The following is an 18207-nucleotide window of genomic DNA, read 5'->3' on the forward strand; positions in this document are numbered from 1 at the left end:
CCGCCTGCCTGGCCGGCCAGGCGGCCAGAAGGCGGCCCTGGAAGGCAGCCGCATCCCAGCCGCTCCCGGGGTGGCTGGCCTGAACCCAGACTCCGCCTCAGGCCCGGGTGCCGGCCGTGCGGCCCGCGAGCCCCTTGACCTGCACCTGGCCGCCCCCACTAGCGCCCAGCCCCGGCGCAGCCACCTATCTGCCGGTGTGTCTCTCCACAGCTCCCTCCGGAAAAAGCCCCCCCTCCGCCGTTTCGCCACGGCCGAGTGCGGGAGCGGGGTCGTGGGCCAGGACTCGTTCTCCGAACCGGCCGACCACTAGGCACCGGGAACAGTGCTCGGCAGTTGGCGTGGATGCAAGTGTGGCCTTGCTGGCTGTAATGGGCCATGCCAACACAATGGTGGCTCCCAGTGGATTCGGGGCAACTGCCGTCGGGCAGGAGGGCCGGCCCGGCCACGGCTAGGTTGTGCCTAGCACTGCGTGAGTGGACAGGGTTGGTAATGCCCGAGGGACCTAGGGCCAAGGGACATTAAGCATCCGGGGCCACGTCCTTGTGAGCATCAAGCGGGACCTGGGGCGGAGCGCCAAGCACCTACGGGCCTGGAGGATCCCGCCTGACCTGAGCTGCGAGGTCGCCCTTGACTATGCAACCCCTGGGTCCCTGAGGCCTCCTGTCGCCAGCCTGGGCGGGCGGCAGGGCCTTGCTGAAGAGGGCTGACCGCCGAGCAGGGAGCAAGTCGCCAGCACCAGCGAAGCAAAGCCTCAAGAGGCACCCCGTGGCCCCGGCTGCCCTCTAAGGCCATACCACCCTGAACGCGCCCCATCTCGTCTGATCGCGGAAGCTAAGCAGGGTCGGGCCTGGTTAGTACTTGGATGGGAGACCGCCTGGGAATACCGGGTGCTGTAGGCTTCTTGCCTCCCGCTCCGCCTTCTCCTTTAGTCGCCCGCCGCCTCCGCCGCCGCCCCCGCCCCCGCCGAGCAGCGCTGCAGGCCCCACCTCCTCCGGCCCCTCCCACCACAGCGCGCCAGAGGGGGCGCTCCGCGCCGGCCTGGCCGGCCAGGCGGCCAGAAGGCGGCCCTGGAAGGCAGCCGCCACCCCAGCCGCTCCCGTGGTGGCTGGCCCGGACCCAGACTCCGCCGCAGGCCGGGGTGCCGTCCGTGCGGCCCACGAAGCCCTCGACCTGCACTTGGCCGCCCCCACCGGAGCCCAGCCGCGCCGCAGCCCCCTGTCTGCCCGTGTGTATCTCCACAGCTCCCTCCGGAAAAAGCCCACCCTCCGCCGTTTCGCCACGGCCGGGGGCGGGAGCGGGGGCGGGGGCTGGGACCGGTTCGCTGGGCTGGCTAGACACCAGGCGCCGGGTCCTGTGCTCGGCGGGTGGCGTGGGGGCAAGGGTGGCCTTGCTGGGGCTAAGGGGCCGTGCCGGCTCAATGGTGGCTCCCAGTGGGTTAAGGGCCGACTGCCGTCGGGCAGGAGGGCCGGCCAGGCCGTGGCTGGGCTGCGCCTAGCACTGTGTGGATTGACAGGGTGGGGAATGCACAAGGGACCGAGGGCCACAGGCCCTTAAGCCTCCGGGGCCAAGTCCTGTGAGCGTTGAGCGGCTCTGGGGCGGAGGGCCAAGCGCCTACAGGCCTGGAGGGTCCCGCCTGACCTGAGCTGCGAAGTCGCCCACAACTCCACCACCCCCGGGCCCTCGAGGCCTCCTGTCGCTTGCCTGGGCGGACGGCAGGGCCGCGCCGGAGAGGGTTGGCTGCCGGGCTGGCGGTGAGTCGCCAGCACCAGCGAAGCTAAGCCTCAAGAGGCACACCGTGGCCCCCGCTGCATTCTACGGCCACACCTCCCTGAACGCACCACACCTCGTCTGATCTCGGAAGCTAATCAGGGTCTGGCCTGTTTCGTACCTGGATGGGAGACCACATGGGAATACCGAGTGCTGTAGGCTTTTTTGCCTCCCGCTCCGCCTTGACATTTAGTGGCCCGCGGCCGAGGCCGCCTCCGCCCCCGCTGAGCACCGCTGCAGGCCTCACCTCCTCACGTCCCTCCCAACACAGCGCGCCGGAGGGATCGCTCCCCGCCGAGCTGGCTGGACATGCGGCCAGAATGCGGCCCTGGAAGGCAGCCGCCACCCCAGCCGCTCCCGTGGTGGCTGGCCCGGACCCAGACTCCGCCGCAGGCCGGGGTGCCGTCCGTGCGGCCCGCGAGGCCCTCGACCTGCACTTGGCCGCCCCCACCGGAGCCCAGCCGCGCCGCAGCCCCCTGTCTGCCCGTGTGTCTCTCCACAGCTCCCTCCGGAAAAAGCCCCCCCCTCCGCCGTTTCGCCACGGCCGGGGGCGGGAGCGGGGGCGGGGGCCGGGGCCGCTTCTCCGGGCCTGCCGGCCACCAGGGCCGGGGTCCTGTGCTCGGCGGGCGGCGTGGGGGCAAGGGGGGGCCTTGCTGGGGCTAAGGGGCCGTGCCCACTCCATGGTGGCTCCCAGTGGCTTCGGGCCAGCTGCTGCCCGGCCGGAGGGCCGGCCCGGCCGTGGCCGGGCTGCGCCTAACTCCGCGTGGGCGGGCAGGGGGGGATGCCCAAGGGACCGCGGCCGCCGGGCCCTGAAGCCTCCGGGGCCGCGTCCCTGTGAGCGTCGAGCGGGATCTGCGGCGGGGCGCCAAGCGCCGACGGGCCTGGAGCGTCCCGCCCGCCCTGGGCTGCGAGGTGGCCCACCACTCCGCCACCCCCGGGTCCCCGAGGCCTCCTGTCGCCTGCCTGGGCGGGCGGCAGGGCCCTGCCGGAGAGGGCTGGCCGCCGGCATGGCGGTAAGGCGCAGGCGCCAGCGAAGCTGGGCCTCAAGAGGCACCGCGCGGGCCCCCTCCTGCGTCTACGGCCATACCACCCTGAACGCGCCCGATCTCGTCTGATCTCGGAAGCTAAGCAGGGTCGGGCCTGGTTAGTACTTGGATGGGAGACCGCCTGGGAATACCGGGTGCTGTAGGCTTTTTGCCTCCCGCTCCGCCTTCTCCTTTAGTCGCCCGCCGCCTCCGCCCCCGCCCCCGCCCCCGCCCCCGCCCGGGCACCGCTGCAGGCCCCACCTCCTCCGGCCCCTCCCACCACAGCGCGCCAGAGGGGGCGCTCTCCGCCTGCCTGGCCGGCCAGGCGGCCAGAAGGCGGCCCTGGAAGGCAGCCGCATCCCAGCCGCTCCCGGGGTGGCTGGCCTGAACCCAGACTCCGCCTCAGGCCCGGGTGCCGGCCGTGCGGCCCGCGAGCCCCTTGACCTGCACCTGGCCGCCCCCACTAGCGCCCAGCCCCGGCGCAGCCACCTATCTGCCGGTGTGTCTCTCCACAGCTCCCTCCGGAAAAAGCCCCCCCTCCGCCGTTTCGCCACGGCCGGGGGCGGGAGCGGGGGCGGGGGCCGGGGCCGGTGCTCCGGGCCGGCCGGCCACAAGGCGCCGGGTCCTGTGCTCGGCGGGTGGCGTGGGGGCAAGGGTGGCCTTGCTGGGGCTAAGGGGCCGTGCCGACTCAATGGTGGCTCCCAGTGGGTTAAGGGCCGACTGCCGTCGGGCAGGAGGGCCGGCCCGGGCTGCGGCTGGGCTGCGCCTAGCGCCGCGTGGGCGGGCAGAGGGGAGGCCCAAGGGACCGCGGGCCCCGGGCCCTGAAGCCTCCGGGGCCACGTCCCTGTGAGCGACGTGCGGGATCTGGGGCGGGGCGCCAAGCGCCGAACGGTTTGGTGGGTCCCGCCCGCCCTGGGCTGGGAGGTCGCCGAACCCTCCGCCACCCCCCTGGTACCCGAGGCCGCCGTTGCCCTGCCTGGGCGGGCGGCGGGGCCCTGCCGGGGCGGGCTGGCCGCCGGGCTGGCGGGGAGGCGCAAGCGCCAGCGAAGCTGGGCCTCAAGAGGCACTCCGCGGGCCCCTCTTAACGTCTACGGCCATACCACCCTGAACGCGCCAGAACTCGTCTGATCTCAGAAGCTAAGCAGGGTCGGGCCTGGTTAGTACTTGGATGGGAGACCGCCTGGGAATACCGGGTGCTGTAGGCTTCTTGCCTCCCGCTCCGCCTTCTCCTTTAGTCGCCCGCCGCCTCCGCCCCCGCCCCCGCCCCTGCCGGGCAGCGCTGCAGGCCCCACCTCCTCCGGCCCCTCCCACCACAGCGCGCCAGAGGGGGCGCTCCGCGCCGGCCTGGCCGGCCAGGCGGCCAGAAGGCGGCCCTGGAAGGCAGCCGCCACCCCAGCCGCTCCCGTGGTGGCTGGCCCGGACCCAGACTCCGCCGCAGGCCGGGGTGCCGTCCGTGCGGCCCACGAAGCCCTCGACCTGCACTTGGCCGCCCCCACCGGAGCCCAGCCGCGCCGCAGCCCCCTGTCTGCCCGTGTGTCTCTCCACAGCTCCCTCTGAAAAAGCCCACCCTTTGCCACTTCGCCACGGCGAGAGTGGGAGCGGGGTTGTGGGCTGGGACCGGTTCGCTGGGCTGGCTAGACACCAGGCGCCGGGAACTTTGCTCGGCAGTTGGCGTGGGGGCAAGGGTGGCGTTGCTGTGTCTAAGGGGCCGTGCCGGCTCAATGGTGGCTCCCAGTGGCTTCGGGCCAACTGCCGTTGGGCAGGCGGGCCGGCCAGGCCGTGGCTGGGCTGCGCCTAGCACTGTGTGGATTGACAGGGTGGGGAATGCACAAGGGACCGAGGGCCACAGGCCCTTAAGCCTCCGGGGCCAAGTCCTGTGAGCGTTGAGCGGCTCTGGGGCGGAGGGCCAAGCGCCTACAGGCCTGGAGGGTCCCGCCTGACCTGAGCTGCGAAGTCGCCCACAACTCCACCACCCCCGGGCCCTCGAGGCCTCCTGTCGCTTGCCTGGGCGGACGGCAGGGCCGCGCCGGAGAGGGTTGGCTGCCGGGCTGGCGGTGAGTCGCCAGCACCAGCGAAGCTAAGCCTCAAGAGGCACACCGTGGCCCCCGCTGCATTCTACGGCCACACCTCCCTGAACGCACCACACCTCGTCTGATCTCGGAAGCTAATCAGGGTCTGGCCTGTTTCGTACCTGGATGGGAGACCACATGGGAATACCGAGTGCTGTAGGCTTTTTTGCCTCCCGCTCCGCCTTGACATTTAGTGGCCCGCGGCCGAGGCCGCCTCCGCCCCCGCTGAGCACCGCTGCAGGCCTCACCTCCTCACGTCCCTCCCAACACAGCGCGCCGGAGGGATCGCTCCCCGCCGAGCTGGCTGGACATGCGGCCAGAATGCGGCCCTGGAAGGCAGCCGCCACCCCAGCCGCTCCCGTGGTGGCTGGCCCGGACCCAGACTCCGCCGCAGGCCGGGGTGCCATCCGTGCGGCCCGCGAGGCCCTCGACCTGCACTTGGCCGCCCCCACCGGAGCCCAGCAGCGCCGCAGCCCCCTGTCTGCCCGTGTGTCTCTCCACAGCTCCCTCCGGAAAAAGCCCCCCCCTCCGCCGTTTCGCCACGGCCGGGGGTGGGAGCGGGGGCGGGGGCCGGGGCCGCTTCTCCGGGCCTGCCGGCCACCAGGGCCGGGGTCCTGTGCTCGGCGGGCGGCGTGGGGGCAAGGGGGGGCCTTGCTGGGGCTAAGGGGCCGTGCCCACTCCATGGTGGCTCCCAGTGGCTTCGGGCCAGGTGCTGCCCGGCCGGAGGGCCGGCCCGGCCGTGGCCGGGCTGCGCCTAACTCCGCGTGGGCGGGCAGGGGGGGATGCCCAAGGGACCGCGGCCGCCGGGCCCTGAAGCCTCCGGGGCCGCGTCCCTGTGAGCGTCGAGCGGGATCTGCGGCGGGGCGCCAAGCGCCGACGGGCCTGGAGCATCCCGCCCGCCCTGGGCTGCGAGGTGGCCCACCACTCCGCCACCCCCGGGTCCCCGAGGCCTCCTGTCGCCTGCCTGGGCGGGCGGCAGGGCCCTGCCGGAGAGGGCTGGCCGCCGGCATGGCGGTAAGGCGCAGGCGCCAGCGAAGCTGGGCCTCAAGAGGCACCGCGCGGGCCCCTCCTGCGTCTACGGCCATACCACCCTGAACGCGCCCGATCTCGTCTGATCTCGGAAGCTAAGCAGGGTCGGGCCTGGTTAGTACTTGGATGGGAGACCGCCTGGGAATACCGGGTGCTGTAGGCTTTTTGCCTCCCGCTCCGCCTTCTCCTTTAGTCGCCCGCCGCCTCCGCCCCCGCCCCCGCCCCCGCCCCCGCCGGGCACCGCTGCAGGCCCCACCTCCTCCGGCCCCTCCCACCACAGCGCGCCAGAGGGGGCGCTCTCCGCCTGCCTGGCCGGCCAGGCGGCCAGAAGGCGGCCCTGGAAGGCAGCCGCATCCCAGCCGCTCCCGGGGTGGCTGGCCTGAACCCAGACTCCGCCTCAGGCCCGGGTGCCGGCCGTGCGGCCCGCGAGCCCCTTGACCTGCACCTGGCCGCCCCCACTAGCGCCCAGCCCCGGCGCAGCCACCTATCTGCCGGTGTGTCTCTCCACAGCTCCCTCCGGAAAAAGCCCCCCCTCCGCCGTTTCGCCACGGCCGGGGGCGGGAGCGGGGGCGGGGGCCGGGGCCGGTGCTCCGGGCCGGCCGGCCACAAGGCGCCGGGTCCTGTGCTCGGCGGGTGGCGTGGGGGCAAGGGTGGCCTTGCTGGGGCTAAGGGGCCGTGCCGACTCAATGGTGGCTCCCAGTGGGTTAAGGGCCGACTGCCGTCGGGCAGGAGGGCCGGCCCGGGCTGCGGCTGGGCTGCGCCTAGCGCCGCGTGGGCGGGCAGAGGGGAGGCCCAAGGGACCGCGGGCCCCGGGCCCTGAAGCCTCCGGGGCCACGTCCCTGTGAGCGACGTGCGGGATCTGGGGCGGGGCGCCAAGCGCCGAACGGTTTGGTGGGTCCCGCCCGCCCTGGGCTGGGAGGTCGCCGAACCCTCCGCCACCCCCCTGGTACCCGAGGCCGCCGTTGCCCTGCCTGGGCGGGCGGCGGGGCCCTGCCGGGGCGGGCTGGCCGCCGGGCTGGCGGGGAGGCGCAAGCGCCAGCGAAGCTGGGCCTCAAGAGGCACTCCGCGGGCCCCTCTTAACGTCTACGGCCATACCACCCTGAACGCGCCCGAACTCGTCTGATCTCGGAAGCTAAGCAGGGTCGGGCCTGGTTAGTACTTGGATGGGAGACCGCCTGGGAATACCGGGTGCTGTAGGCTTCTTGCCTCCCGCTCCGCCTTCTCCTTTAGTCGCCCGCCGCCTCCGCCCCCGCCCCCGCCCCCGCCGGGCAGCGCTGCAGGCCCCACCTCCTCCGGCCCCTCCCACCACAGCGCGCCAGAGGGGGCGCTCCGCGCCGGCCTGGCCGGCCAGGCGGCCAGAAGGCGGCCCTGGAAGGCAGCCGCCACCCCAGCCGCTCCCGTGGTGGCTGGCCCGGACCCAGACTCCGCCGCAGGCCGGGGTGCCGTCCGTGCGGCCCACGAAGCCCTCGACCTGCACTTGGCCGCCCCCACCGGAGCCCAGCCGCGCCGCAGCCCCCTGTCTGCCCGTGTGTCTCTCCACAGCTCCCTCCGGAAAAAGCCCACCCTTTGCCACTTCGCCACGGCCGAGAGTGGGAGCGGGGTCGTGGGCTGGGACCGGTTCGCTGGGCTGGCTAGACACCAGGCGCCGGGAACTTTGCTCGGCAGTTGGCGTGGGGGCAAGGGTGGCGTTGCTGTGTCTAAGGGGCCGTGCCGGCTCAATGGTGGCTCCCAGTGGCTTCGGGCCGACTGCCGTTGGGCAGGCGGGCCGGCCAGGCCGTGGCTGGGCTGCGCCTAGCACTGTGTGGATTGACAGGGTGGGGAATGCACAAGGGACCGAGGGCCACAGGCCCTTAAGCCTCCGGGGCCAAGTCCTGTGAGCGTTGAGCGGCTCTGGGGCGGAGGGCCAAGCGCCTACAGGCCTGGAGGGTCCCGCCTGACCTGAGCTGCGAAGTCGCCCACAACTCCACCACCCCCGGGCCCTCGAGGCCTCCTGTCGCTTGCCTGGGCGGACGGCAGGGCCGCGCCGGAGAGGGTTGGCTGCCGGGCTGGCGGTGAGTCGCCAGCACCAGCGAAGCTAAGCCTCAAGAGGCACACCGTGGCCCCCGCTGCATTCTACGGCCACACCTCCCTGAACGCACCACACCTCGTCTGATCTCGGAAGCTAATCAGGGTCTGGCCTGTTTCGTACCTGGATGGGAGACCACATGGGAATACCGAGTGCTGTAGGCTTTTTTGCCTCCCGCTCCGCCTTGACATTTAGTGGCCCGCGGCCGAGGCCGCCTCCGCCCCCGCTGAGCACCGCTGCAGGCCTCACCTCCTCACGTCCCTCCCAACACAGCGCGCCGGAGGGATCGCTCCCCGCCGAGCTGGCTGGACATGCGGCCAGAATGCGGCCCTGGAAGGCAGCCGCCACCCCAGCCGCTCCCGTGGTGGCTGGCCCGGACCCAGACTCCGCCGCAGGCCGGGGTGCCGTCCGTGCGGCCCGCGAGGCCCTCGACCTGCACTTGGCCGCCCCCACCGGAGCCCAGCCGCGCCGCAGCCCCCTGTCTGCCCGTGTGTCTCTCCACAGCTCCCTCCGGAAAAAGCCCCCCCCTCCGCCGTTTCGCCACGGCCGGGGGCGGGAGCGGGGGCGGGGGCCGGGGCCGCTTCTCCGGGCCTGCCGGCCACCAGGGCCGGGGTCCTGTGCTCGGCGGGCGGCGTGGGGGCAAGGGGGGGCCTTGCTGGGGCTAAGGGGCCGTGCCCACTCCATGGTGGCTCCCAGTGGCTTCGGGCCAGCTGCTGCCCGGCCGGAGGGCCGGCCCGGCCGTGGCCGGGCTGCGCCTAACTCCGCGTGGGCGGGCAGGGGGGGATGCCCAAGGGACCGCGGCCGCCGGGCCCTGAAGCCTCCGGGGCCGCGTCCCTGTGAGCGTCGAGCGGGATCTGCGGCGGGGCGCCAAGCGCCGACGGGCCTGGAGCGTCCCGCCCGCCCTGGGCTGCGAGGTGGCCCACCACTCCGCCACCCCCGGGTCCCCGAGGCCTCCTGTCGCCTGCCTGGGCGGGCGGCAGGGCCCTGCCGGAGAGGGCTGGCCGCCGGCATGGCGGTAAGGCGCAGGCGCCAGCGAAGCTGGGCCTCAAGAGGCACCGCGCGGGCCCCTCCTGCGTCTACGGCCATACCACCCTGAACGCGCCCGATCTCGTCTGATCTCGGAAGCTAAGCAGGGTCGGGCCTGGTTAGTACTTGGATGGGAGACCGCCTGGGAATACCGGGTGCTGTAGGCTTTTTGCCTCCCGCTCCGCCTTCTCCTTTAGTCGCCCGCCGCCTCCGCCCCCGCCCCCGCCCCCGCCCCCGCCGGGCACCGCTGCAGGCCCCACCTCCTCCGGCCCCTCCCACCACAGCGCGCCAGAGGGGGCGCTCTCCGCCTGCCTGGCCGGCCAGGCGGCCAGAAGGCGGCCCTGGAAGGCAGCCGCATCCCAGCCGCTCCCGGGGTGGCTGGCCTGAACCCAGACTCCGCCTCAGGCCCGGGTGCCGGCCGTGCGGCCCGCGAGCCCCTTGACCTGCACCTGGCCGCCCCCACTAGCGCCCAGCCCCGGCGCAGCCACCTATCTGCCGGTGTGTCTCTCCACAGCTCCCTCCGGAAAAAGCCCCCCTCCGCCGTTTCGCCACGGCCGAGTGCGGGAGCGGGGTCGTGGGCCAGGACTCGTTCTCCGAACCGGCCGACCACTAGGCACCGGGAACAGTGCTCGGCAGTTGGCGTGGATGCAAGTGTGGCCTTGCTGGCTGTAATGGGCCATGCCAACACAATGGTGGCTCCCAGTGGATTCGGGGCAACTGCCGTCGGGCAGGAGGGCCGGCCCGGCCACGGCTAGGTTGTGCCTAGCACTGCGTGAGTGGACAGGGTTGGTAATGCCCGAGGGACCTAGGGCCAAGGGACATTAAGCCTCCGGGGCCACGTCCCTTGTGAGCATCAAGCGGGACCTGGGGCGGAGCGCCAAGCACCTACGGGCCTGGAGGATCCCGCCTGACCTGAGCTGCGAGGTCGCCCTTGACTATGCAACCCCTGGGTCCCTGAGGCCTCCTGTCGCCAGCCTGGGCGGGCGGCAGGGCCTTGCTGAAGAGGGCTGACCGCCGAGCAGGGAGCAAGTCGCCAGCACCAGCGAAGCAAAGCCTCAAGAGGCACCCCGTGGCCCCGGCTGCCCTCTAAGGCCATACCACCCTGAACGTGCCCCATCTCGTCTGATCGCGGAAGCTAAGCAGGGTCGGGCCTGGTTAGTACTTGGATGGGAGACCGCCTGGGAATACCGGGTGCTGTAGGCTTTTTGCCTCCCGCTCCGCCTTCTCCTTTAGTCGCCCGCCGCCTCCGCCGCCGCCCCCGCCCCCGCCGAGCAGCGCTGCAGGCCCCACCTCCTCCGGCCCCTCCCACCACAGCGCGCCAGAGGGGGCGCTCCGCGCCGGCCTGGCCGGCCAGGCGGCCAGAAGGCGGCCCTGGAAGGCAGCCGCCACCCCAGCCGCTCCCGTGGTGGCTGGCCCGGACCCAGACTCCGCCGCAGGCCGGGGTGCCGTCCGTGCGGCCCACGAAGCCCTCGACCTGCACTTGGCCGCCCCCACCGGAGCCCAGCCGCGCCGCAGCCCCCTGTCTGCCCGTGTGTATCTCCACAGCTCCCTCCGGAAAAAGCCCACCCTCCGCCGTTTCGCCACGGCCGGGGGCGGGAGCGGGGGCGGGGGCTGGGACCGGTTCGCTGGGCTGGCTAGACACCAGGCGCCGGGTCCTGTGCTCGGCGGGTGGCGTGGGGGCAAGGGTGGCCTTGCTGGGGCTAAGGGGCCGTGCCGGCTCAATGGTGGCTCCCAGTGGGTTAAGGGCCGACTGCCGTCGGGCAGGAGGGCCGGCCAGGCCGTGGCTGGGCTGCGCCTAGCACTGTGTGGATTGACAGGGTGGGGAATGCACAAGGGACCGAGGGCCACAGGCCCTTAAGCCTCCGGGGCCAAGTCCTGTGAGCGTTGAGCGGCTCTGGGGCGGAGGGCCAAGCGCCTACAGGCCTGGAGGGTCCCGCCTGACCTGAGCTGCGAAGTCGCCCACAACTCCACCACCCCCGGGCCCTCGAGGCCTCCTGTCGCTTGCCTGGGCGGACGGCAGGGCCGCGCCGGAGAGGGTTGGCTGCCGGGCTGGCGGTGAGTCGCCAGCACCAGCGAAGCTAAGCCTCAAGAGGCACACCGTGGCCCCCGCTGCATTCTACGGCCACACCTCCCTGAACGCACCACACCTCGTCTGATCTCGGAAGCTAATCAGGGTCTGGCCTGTTTCGTACCTGGATGGGAGACCACATGGGAATACCGAGTGCTGTAGGCTTTTTTGCCTCCCGCTCCGCCTTGACATTTAGTGGCCCGCGGCCGAGGCCGCCTCCGCCCCCGCTGAGCACCGCTGCAGGCCTCACCTCCTCACGTCCCTCCCAACACAGCGCGCCGGAGGGATCGCTCCCCGCCGAGCTGGCTGGACATGCGGCCAGAATGCGGCCCTGGAAGGCAGCCGCCACCCCAGCCGCTCCCGTGGTGGCTGGCCCGGACCCAGACTCCGCCGCAGGCCGGGGTGCCGTCCGTGCGGCCCGCGAGGCCCTCGACCTGCACTTGGCCGCCCCCACCGGAGCCCAGCCGCGCCGCAGCCCCCTGTCTGCCCGTGTGTCTCTCCACAGCTCCCTCCGGAAAAAGCCCCCCCCTCCGCCGTTTCGCCACGGCCGGGGGCGGGAGCGGGGGCGGGGGCCGGGGCCGCTTCTCCGGGCCTGCCGGCCACCAGGGCCGGGGTCCTGTGCTCGGCGGGCGGCGTGGGGGCAAGGGGGGGCCTTGCTGGGGCTAAGGGGCCGTGCCCACTCCATGGTGGCTCCCAGTGGCTTCGGGCCAGCTGCTGCCCGGCCGGAGGGCCGGCCCGGCCGTGGCCGGGCTGCGCCTAACTCCGCGTGGGCGGGCAGGGGGGGATGCCCAAGGGACCGCGGCCGCCGGGCCCTGAAGCCTCCGGGGCCGCGTCCCTGTGAGCGTCGAGCGGGATCTGCGGCGGGGCGCCAAGCGCCGACGGGCCTGGAGCGTCCCGCCCGCCCTGGGCTGCGAGGTGGCCCACCACTCCGCCACCCCCGGGTCCCCGAGGCCTCCTGTCGCCTGCCTGGGCGGGCGGCAGGGCCCTGCCGGAGAGGGCTGGCTGCCGGCATGGCGGTAAGGCGCAGGCGCCAGCGAAGCTGGGCCTCAAGAGGCACCGCGCGGGCCCCTCCTGCGTCTACGGCCATACCACCCTGAACGCGCCCGATCTCGTCTGATCTCGGAAGCTAAGCAGGGTCGGGCCTGGTTAGTACTTGGATGGGAGACCGCCTGGGAATACCGGGTGCTGTAGGCTTTTTGCCTCCCGCTCCGCCTTCTCCTTTAGTCGCCCGCCGCCTCCGCCCCCGCCCCCGCCCCCGCCCCCGCCGGGCACCGCTGCAGGCCCCACCTCCTCCGGCCCCTCCCACCACAGCGCGCCAGAGGGGGCGCTCTCCGCCTGCCTGGCCGGCCAGGCGGCCAGAAGGCGGCCCTGGAAGGCAGCCGCATCCCAGCCGCTCCCGGGGTGGCTGGCCTGAACCCAGACTCCGCCTCAGGCCCGGGTGCCGGCCGTGCGGCCCGCGAGCCCCTTGACCTGCACCTGGCCGCCCCCACTAGCGCCCAGCCCCGGCGCAGCCACCTATCTGCCGGTGTGTCTCTCCACAGCTCCCTCCGGAAAAAGCCCCCCCTCCGCCGTTTCGCCACGGCCGGGGGCGGGAGCGGGGGCGGGGGCCGGGGCCGGTGCTCCGGGCCGGCCGGCCACAAGGCGCCGGGTCCTGTGCTCGGCGGGTGGCGTGGGGGCAAGGGTGGCCTTGCTGGGGCTAAGGGGCCGTGCCGACTCAATGGTGGCTCCCAGTGGGTTAAGGGCCGACTGCCGTCGGGCAGGAGGGCCGGCCCGGGCTGCGGCTGGGCTGCGCCTAGCGCCGCGTGGGCGGGCAGAGGGGAGGCCCAAGGGACCGCGGACCCCGGGCCCTGAAGCCTCCGGGGCCACGTCCCTGTGAGCGACGTGCGGGATCTGGGGCGGGGCGCCAAGCGCCGAACGGTTTGGTGGGTCCCGCCCGCCCTGGGCTGGGAGGTCGCCGAACCCTCCGCCACCCCCCTGGTACCCGAGGCCGCCGTTGCCCTGCCTGGGCGGGCGGCGGGGCCCTGCCGGGGCGGGCTGGCCGCCGGGCTGGCGGGGAGGCGCAAGCGCCAGCGAAGCTGGGCCTCAAGAGGCACTCCGCGGGCCCCTCTTAACGTCTACGGCCATACCACCCTGAACGCGCCCGAACTCGTCTGATCTCGGAAGCTAAGCAGGGTCGGGCCTGGTTAGTACTTGGATGGGAGACCGCCTGGGAATACCGGGTGCTGTAGGCTTCTTGCCTCCCGCTCCGCCTTCTCCTTTAGTCGCCCGCCGCCTCCGCCCCCGCCCCCGCCCCCGCCGGGCAGCGCTGCAGGCCCCACCTCCTCCGGCCCCTCCCACCACAGCGCGCCAGAGGGGGCGCTCCGCGCCGGCCTGGCCGGCCAGGCGGCCAGAAGGCGGCCCTGGAAGGCAGCCGCCACCCCAGCCGCTCCCGTGGTGGCTGGCCCGGACCCAGACTCCGCCGCAGGCCGGGGTGCCGTCCGTGCGGCCCACGAAGCCCTCGACCTGCACTTGGCCGCCCCCACCGGAGCCCAGCCGCGCCGCAGCCCCCTGTCTGCCCGTGTGTATCTCCACAGCTCCCTCCGGAAAAAGCCCACCCTCCGCCGTTTCGCCACGGCCGGGGGCGGGAGCGGGGGCGGGGGCTGGGACCGGTTCGCTGGGCTGGCTAGACACCAGGCGCCGGGTCCTGTGCTCGGCGGGTGGCGTGGGGGCAAGGGTGGCCTTGCTGGGGCTAAGGGGCCGTGCCGGCTCAATGGTGGCTCCCAGTGGGTTAAGGGCCGACTGCCGTCGGGCAGGAGGGCCGGCCAGGCCGTGGCTGGGCTGCGCCTAGCACTGTGTGGATTGACAGGGTGGGGAATGCACAAGGGACCGAGGGCCACAGGCCCTTAAGCCTCCGGGGCCAAGTCCTGTGAGCGTTGAGCGGCTCTGGGGCGGAGGGCCAAGCGCCTACAGGCCTGGAGGGTCCCGCCTGACCTGAGCTGCGAAGTCGCCCACAACTCCACCACCCCCGGGCCCTCGAGGCCTCCTGTCGCTTGCCTGGGCGGACGGCAGGGCCGCGCCGGAGAGGGTTGGCTGCCGGGCTGGCGGTGAGTCGCCAGCACCAGCGAAGCTAAGCCTCAAGAGGCACACCGTGGCCCCCGCTGCATTCTACGGCCACACCTCCCTGAACGCACCACACCTCGTCTGATCTCGGAAGCTAATCAGGGTCTGGCCTGTTTCGTACCTGGATGGGAGACCACATGGGAATACCGAGTGCTGTAGGCTTTTTTGCCTCCCGCTCCGCCTTGACATTTAGTGGCCCGCGGCCGAGGCCGCCTCCGCCCCCGCTGAGCACCGCTGCAGGCCTCACCTCCTCACGTCCCTCCCAACACAGCGCGCCGGAGGGATCGCTCCCCGCCGAGCTGGCTGGACATGCGGCCAGAATGCGGCCCTGGAAGGCAGCCGCCACCCCAGCCGCTCCCGTGGTGGCTGGCCCGGACCCAGACTCCGCCGCAGGCCGGGGTGCCGTCCGTGCGGCCCGCGAGGCCCTCGACCTGCACTTGGCCGCCCCCACCGGAGCCCAGCCGCGCCGCAGCCCCCTGTCTGCCCGTGTGTCTCTCCACAGCTCCCTCCGGAAAAAGCCCCCCCCTCCGCCGTTTCGCCACGGCCGGGGGCGGGAGCGGGGGCGGGGGCCGGGGCCGCTTCTCCGGGCCTGCCGGCCACCAGGGCCGGGGTCCTGTGCTCGGCGGGCGGCGTGGGGGCAAGGGGGGGCCTTGCTGGGGCTAAGGGGCCGTGCCCACTCCATGGTGGCTCCCAGTGGCTTCGGGCCAGCTGCTGCCCGGCCGGAGGGCCGGCCCGGCCGTGGCCGGGCTGCGCCTAACTCCGCGTGGGCGGGCAGGGGGGGATGCCCAAGGGACCGCGGCCGCCGGGCCCTGAAGCCTCCGGGGCCGCGTCCCTGTGAGCGTCGAGCGGGATCTGCGGCGGGGCGCCAAGCGCCGACGGGCCTGGAGCGTCCCGCCCGCCCTGGGCTGCGAGGTGGCCCACCACTCCGCCACCCCCGGGTCCCCGAGGCCTCCTGTCGCCTGCCTGGGCGGGCGGCAGGGCCCTGCCGGAGAGGGCTGGCCGCCGGCATGGCGGTAAGGCGCAGGCGCCAGCGAAGCTGGGCCTCAAGAGGCACCGCGCGGGCCCCTCCTGCGTCTACGGCCATACCACCCTGAACGCGCCCGATCTCGTCTGATCTCGGAAGCTAAGCAGGGTCGGGCCTGGTTAGTACTTGGATGGGAGACCGCCTGGGAATACCGGGTGCTGTAGGCTTTTTGCCTCCCGCTCCGCCTTCTCCTTTAGTCGCCCGCCGCCTCCGCCCCCGCCCCCGCCCCCGCCCCCGCCGGGCACCGCTGCAGGCCCCACCTCCTCCGGCCCCTCCCACCACAGCGCGCCAGAGGGGGCGCTCTCCGCCTGCCTGGCCGGCCAGGCGGCCAGAAGGCGGCCCTGGAAGGCAGCCGCATCCCAGCCGCTCCCGGGGTGGCTGGCCTGAACCCAGACTCCGCCTCAGGCCCGGGTGCCGGCCGTGCGGCCCGCGAGCCCCTTGACCTGCACCTGGCCGCCCCCACTAGCGCCCAGCCCCGGCGCAGCCACCTATCTGCCGGTGTGTCTCTCCACAGCTCCCTCCGGAAAAAGCCCCCCCTCCGCCGTTTCGCCACGGCCGAGTGCGGGAGCGGGGTCGTGGGCCAGGACTCGTTCTCCGAACCGGCCGACCACTAGGCACCGGGAACAGTGCTCGGCAGTTGGCGTGGATGCAAGTGTGGCCTTGCTGGCTGTAATGGGCCATGCCAACACAATGGTGGCTCCCAGTGGATTCGGGGCAACTGCCGTCGGGCAGGAGGGCCGGCCCGGCCACGGCTAGGTTGTGCCTAGCACTGCGTGAGTGGACAGGGTTGGTAATGCCCGAGGGACCTAGGGCCAAGGGACATTAAGCCTCCGGGGCCACGTCCTTGTGAGCATCAAGCGGGACCTGGGGCGGAGCGCCAAGCACCTACGGGCCTGGAGGATCCCGCCTGACCTGAGCTGCGAGGTCGCCCTTGACTATGCAACCCCTGGGTCCCTGAGGCCTCCTGTCGCCAGCCTGGGCGGGCGGCAGGGCCTTGCTGAAGAGGGCTGACCGCCGAGCAGGGAGCAAGTCGCCAGCACCAGCGAAGCAAAGCCTCAAGAGGCACCCCGTGGCCCCGGCTGCCCTCTAAGGCCATACCACCCTGAACGTGCCCCATCTCGTCTGATCGCGGAAGCTAAGCAGGGTCGGGCCTGGTTAGTACTTGGATGGGAGACCACCTGGGAATACCGGGTGCTGTAGGCTTTTTGCCTCCCGCTCCGCCTTCTCCTTTAGTCGCCCGCCGCCTCCGCCGCCACCCCCGCCCCCACCGAGCAGCGCTGCAGGCCCCACCTCCTCCGGCCCCTCCCACCACAGCGCGCCAGAGGGGGCGCTCCGCGCCGGCCTGGCCGGCCAGGCGGCCAGAAGGCGGCCCTGGAAGGCAGCCGCCACCCCAGCCGCTCCCGTGGTGGCTGGCCCGGACCCAGACTCCGCCGCAGGCCGGGGTGCCGTCCGTGCGGCCCACGAAGCCCTCGACCTGCACTTGGCCGCCCCCACCGGAGCCCAGCCGCGCCGCAGCCCCCTGTCTGCCCGTGTGTATCTCCACAGCTCCCTCCGGAAAAAGCCCACCCTCCGCCGTTTCGCCACGGCCGGGGGCGGGAGCGGGGGCGGGGGCTGGGACCGGTTCGCTGGGCTGGCTAGACACCAGGCGCCGGGTCCTGTGCTCGGCGGGTGGCGTGGGGGCAAGGGTGGCCTTGCTGGGGCTAAGGGGCCGTGCCGGCTCAATGGTGGCTCCCAGTGGGTTAAGGGCCGACTGCCGTCGGGCAGGAGGGCCGGCCAGGCCGTGGCTGGGCTGCGCCTAGCACTGTGTGGATTGACAGGGTGGGGAATGCACAAGGGACCGAGGGCCACAGGCCCTTAAGCCTCCGGGGCCAAGTCCTGTGAGCGTTGAGCGGCTCTGGGGCGGAGGGCCAAGCGCCTACAGGCCTGGAGGGTCCCGCCTGACCTGAGCTGCGAAGTCGCCCACAACTCCACCACCCCCGGGCCCTCGAGGCCTCCTGTCGCTTGCCTGGGCGGACGGCAGGGCCGCGCCGGAGAGGGTTGGCTGCCGGGCTGGCGGTGAGTCGCCAGCACCAGCGAAGCTAAGCCTCAAGAGGCACACCGTGGCCCCCGCTGCATTCTACGGCCACACCTCCCTGAACGCACCACACCTCGTCTGATCTCGGAAGCTAATCAGGGTCTGGCCTGTTTCGTACCTGGATGGGAGACCACATGGGAATACCGAGTGCTGTAGGCTTTTTTGCCTCCCGCTCCGCCTTGACATTTAGTGGCCCGCGGCCGAGGCCGCCTCCGCCCCCGCTGAGCACCGCTGCAGGCCTCACCTCCTCACGTCCCTCCCAACACAGCGCGCCGGAGGGATCGCTCCCCGCCGAGCTGGCTGGACATGCGGCCAGAATGCGGCCCTGGAAGGCAGCCGCCACCCCAGCCGCTCCCGTGGTGGCTGGCCCGGACCCAGACTCCGCCGCAGGCCGGGGTGCCGTCCGTGCGGCCCGCGAGGCCCTCGACCTGCACTTGGCCGCCCCCACCGGAGCCCAGCCGCGCCGCAGCCCCCTGTCTGCCCGTGTGTCTCTCCACAGCTCCCTCCGGAAAAAGCCCCCCCCTCCGCCGTTTCGCCACGGCCGGGGGCGGGAGCGGGGGCGGGGGCCGGGGCCGCTTCTCCGGGCCTGCCGGCCACCAGGGCCAGGGTCCTGTGCTCGGCGGGCGGCGTGGGGGCAAGGGGGGGCCTTGCTGGGGCTAAGGGGCCGTGCCCACTCCATGGTGGCTCCCAGTGGCTTCGGGCCAGCTGCTGCCCGGCCGGAGGGCCGGCCCAGCCGTGGCCGGGCTGCGCCTAACTCCGCGTGGGCGGGCAGGGGGGGATGCCCAAGGGACCGCGGCCGCCGGGCCCTGAAGCCTCCGGGGCCGCGTCCCTGTGAGCGTCGAGCGGGATCTGCGGCGGGGCGCCAAGCGCCGACGGGCCTGGAGCGTCCCGCCCGCCCTGGGCTGCGAGGTGGCCCACCACTCCGCCACCCCCGGGTCCCCGAGGCCTCCTGTCGCCTGCC

General features: G+C 73.4%; 8 non-coding genes and 9 pseudogenes across 8 annotated transcripts; all 17 read left to right on the top strand.

Annotated features, from left to right (window-relative positions):
- Positions 1 to 780: 780 nt before the first annotated feature.
- LOC133105073 (5S ribosomal RNA) lies at positions 781 to 899 on the top strand (annotated as a pseudogene).
- A 911-nt stretch (positions 900 to 1810) lies between these two features.
- Positions 1811 to 1929, top strand: LOC133077161 (5S ribosomal RNA; annotated as a pseudogene).
- A 911-nt stretch (positions 1930 to 2840) lies between these two features.
- On the top strand, positions 2841 to 2959 carry LOC133102041 (5S ribosomal RNA). Its single transcript, XR_009702834.1, has one exon. It is a non-coding gene; the product is annotated as a 5S ribosomal RNA (ribosomal RNA).
- A 919-nt stretch (positions 2960 to 3878) lies between these two features.
- Positions 3879 to 3997, top strand: LOC133104802 (5S ribosomal RNA). Its single transcript, XR_009703737.1, has one exon. It is a non-coding gene; the product is annotated as a 5S ribosomal RNA (ribosomal RNA).
- Positions 3998 to 4905: 908 nt separating this feature from the next.
- LOC133077164 (5S ribosomal RNA) lies at positions 4906 to 5024 on the top strand (annotated as a pseudogene).
- A 910-nt stretch (positions 5025 to 5934) lies between these two features.
- On the top strand, positions 5935 to 6053 carry LOC133102046 (5S ribosomal RNA). Its single transcript, XR_009702835.1, has one exon. It is a non-coding gene; the product is annotated as a 5S ribosomal RNA (ribosomal RNA).
- Positions 6054 to 6971: 918 nt separating this feature from the next.
- LOC133104379 (5S ribosomal RNA) lies at positions 6972 to 7090 on the top strand. The gene has a single exon (XR_009703552.1). It is a non-coding gene; the product is annotated as a 5S ribosomal RNA (ribosomal RNA).
- Positions 7091 to 8000: 910 nt separating this feature from the next.
- Positions 8001 to 8119, top strand: LOC133077173 (5S ribosomal RNA; annotated as a pseudogene).
- Positions 8120 to 9029: 910 nt separating this feature from the next.
- LOC133102051 (5S ribosomal RNA) lies at positions 9030 to 9148 on the top strand. Its single transcript, XR_009702836.1, has one exon. It is a non-coding gene; the product is annotated as a 5S ribosomal RNA (ribosomal RNA).
- Positions 9149 to 10065: 917 nt separating this feature from the next.
- Positions 10066 to 10184, top strand: LOC133074623 (5S ribosomal RNA; annotated as a pseudogene).
- Positions 10185 to 11095: 911 nt separating this feature from the next.
- Positions 11096 to 11214, top strand: LOC133077176 (5S ribosomal RNA; annotated as a pseudogene).
- Positions 11215 to 12124: 910 nt separating this feature from the next.
- Positions 12125 to 12243, top strand: LOC133102055 (5S ribosomal RNA). Its single transcript, XR_009702838.1, has one exon. It is a non-coding gene; the product is annotated as a 5S ribosomal RNA (ribosomal RNA).
- Positions 12244 to 13161: 918 nt separating this feature from the next.
- On the top strand, positions 13162 to 13280 carry LOC133104382 (5S ribosomal RNA). The gene has a single exon (XR_009703553.1). It is a non-coding gene; the product is annotated as a 5S ribosomal RNA (ribosomal RNA).
- A 911-nt stretch (positions 13281 to 14191) lies between these two features.
- Positions 14192 to 14310, top strand: LOC133077179 (5S ribosomal RNA; annotated as a pseudogene).
- A 910-nt stretch (positions 14311 to 15220) lies between these two features.
- Positions 15221 to 15339, top strand: LOC133102059 (5S ribosomal RNA). Its single transcript, XR_009702839.1, has one exon. It is a non-coding gene; the product is annotated as a 5S ribosomal RNA (ribosomal RNA).
- Positions 15340 to 16256: 917 nt separating this feature from the next.
- Positions 16257 to 16375, top strand: LOC133105089 (5S ribosomal RNA; annotated as a pseudogene).
- Positions 16376 to 17286: 911 nt separating this feature from the next.
- Positions 17287 to 17405, top strand: LOC133077181 (5S ribosomal RNA; annotated as a pseudogene).
- Positions 17406 to 18207: the final 802 nt, after the last annotated feature.

This window comes from Eubalaena glacialis, chromosome 1 (genome assembly GCF_028564815.1).
Source record: "Eubalaena glacialis isolate mEubGla1 chromosome 1, mEubGla1.1.hap2.+ XY, whole genome shotgun sequence".
In the NCBI taxonomy this organism is placed as follows: domain Eukaryota; kingdom Metazoa; phylum Chordata; class Mammalia; order Artiodactyla; family Balaenidae; genus Eubalaena; species Eubalaena glacialis.